This window comes from Zingiber officinale, chromosome 5B (genome assembly GCF_018446385.1).
Source record: "Zingiber officinale cultivar Zhangliang chromosome 5B, Zo_v1.1, whole genome shotgun sequence".
NCBI lineage: Eukaryota > Viridiplantae > Streptophyta > Magnoliopsida > Zingiberales > Zingiberaceae > Zingiber > Zingiber officinale.
Window position 1 is genome coordinate 91,803,048 of NC_055995.1, and position 2,255 is coordinate 91,805,302.

The 2,255-nt window shown below is 33.1% G+C and overlaps 1 pseudogene; it reads left to right on the top strand.

Annotated features, from left to right (window-relative positions):
* Window positions 1-804: 804 nt before the first annotated feature.
* Window positions 805-1,732, top strand: LOC121987625 (annotated as a pseudogene).
* Window positions 1,733-2,255: the final 523 nt, after the last annotated feature.

Here is a 2,255-nt window from a genome sequence, read left to right on the forward strand (position 1 = left end):
AAGGTTCTTGTTAATAAACTAAATCTCTTTTTCATACACAAAGTGAATCTTTTCATTCTCTCAATAAGTATTTTTTAGCGATGTTCTTGCTAATAGTGTCAATTTTGATTATAATCGTTTACGTTGTAATAAATTTGATATTACGATAATATTGGGGCAATGTCAACAAGTGCTAGAATAATTTTGATTAACATCGGAGTAATTTTAACTAATGTCATAGTAATTTTATTTATTAGAGCAATTTTGACTATGATAATATATTATAATACAATGACAAAATATTTTTGAGATGAAAAATTAGGATGAGACGTTATTTTAATATTTTTTTAATATAAAGATACTAAAATTAAAAGATATTTTTTTTTGTCTAAAAATTATTATTGATTTATTAAATTGATTACAATTGATTGTTCTTTAATTACAAGATTTTAATAAATTACAAATTTAGGTAAAAAATTTTAAATGATTTGTTAAGAAAATTTGTATGATTAAAGTAAATTTTAAATTTATATCATCATCATCCGTATTTAAAAAAATATTTTTTTCCTTCTTCTAAATTTATGAATTATAATGATAAAGTTGTACTATTTCAAAATACTAATTCAATTGTCAGAGACTTTTTCACGGCAATAACTGCCCCCCTCGATCATTATATAAAGCTATGCCCCGCCTGCCATTGTGGTTCAATCGACTCTTTAACCTTCTTCGTCGGTTGGTTCGAATCCTCTCTCTCCCTCCGTCTCCTCGAACGATCTCTCTCCCTCTGTCTCCTCGAACGATCGCTTCCTCCGTTCGCCGATTGCAATGGACAAGAAGAAGATCACCCTGTTGAGCTCCGACGGCGAGGCGTTTTTGAGGTGGACGTTGCGGTGGCCATGGTGTCCAAGACCATCGAGCACATGGTCGAGTTCGACTGTGCAGAGGACACGATCCCCCTCCACAACGTCACCTCCAGGATCCTTGTCAAGGTCATTGAGTACTCCCAGAAGCACGTTCTCGATGATCCTGCCAAGTCTTCCGACGACAAGGCAGAACTCAAGTCTTGGGATGACAATTTCGTTAAAGTCGACCAAGCCACCCTATTCGAACTTATGTTGGTGAGATTCGATATTTTTCGTATCCTTTTTCCCCATTCGAATTTATTCGTTCCCTAATTATCTTATTATTCGGTTAAGAATTTGTTGTTGGCTAACTTTTTTTCTCATTGTTTTTGTTTGATAATTCTGGAAAACAATTTAACTCTTTGGAGTTGGTTTACTGTCGTCAAAAGTTAAGGTTGTTCAATTTAGTGTTGGAAGTAGTGGAATTTTTGGATTATTGCGAAGTTGTATATGACGGATTTGAGAAAGGGGGAGACAGAGGAGAAGGGGCTATTGAAGGCTCATTAATTTAATTTGAAAAATAACTATTGGTGTTGTTTTACGAGCGTGAAAGTTGTTATCAACAGATGCATGAAATTATTTTTATTATTAGTTCATCCAACGCTCTTATTGTAATTTTGTTTCTTATAATTTCTAAAGATTTATTTTGTATTGATAGCATATTCTGGTGTATTCAGGCTGCAAATTACATGGACATTAAGGGGCTGCTGGATTTGTTATGCCAAAGTATAGCTGATATGATTATAGGAAAGACTCCTGAAGAGATTCGTAAGATGTTCAACATCAAGAACGACTTCACCCCTGAAGAAGAGGAAAAAGTTCGTAGGGAGAATCAATGGGCCTTCGAATAACTCTTGTGCTTCGACACATCTGCTCTATCTTTTAAACTCTCTAATTAATGATTACATTAGTTGGTAAAAAAAAATTTCGTATTCAGTTTGGTGAAACTTATTTATATTCGTCTAATAGTAAAATATATTATTGGGAGTTTATATTTCATGGTGGTTTTCATTTTTCTAGTACCAATGTAAGATATGAATTTTATTTTTTTGTTTGTAATGTTTACTTATCAAATATAAACTCATTAACATTGATGATTCTTAATTTAATTTACTTCTATTTTCTTTTATATATATATATATATATATATATATATATATATATATATATATATATATAGTGGTGCCTGAAATCAGGGGCGGATCCAGTGGGGTTGGCATCGACGGTCACCCCCCTTGTCAGCGATGGAACCCTTAGTATTATAGGATTCCACTGGTGGAGATGGAGGATATCACCCCTTATTTATCATGATCTGCCCCTTTATACTTGAATTTCTAGATCCGTTACTGCCGGGAATTGATCCAGATACTCTTT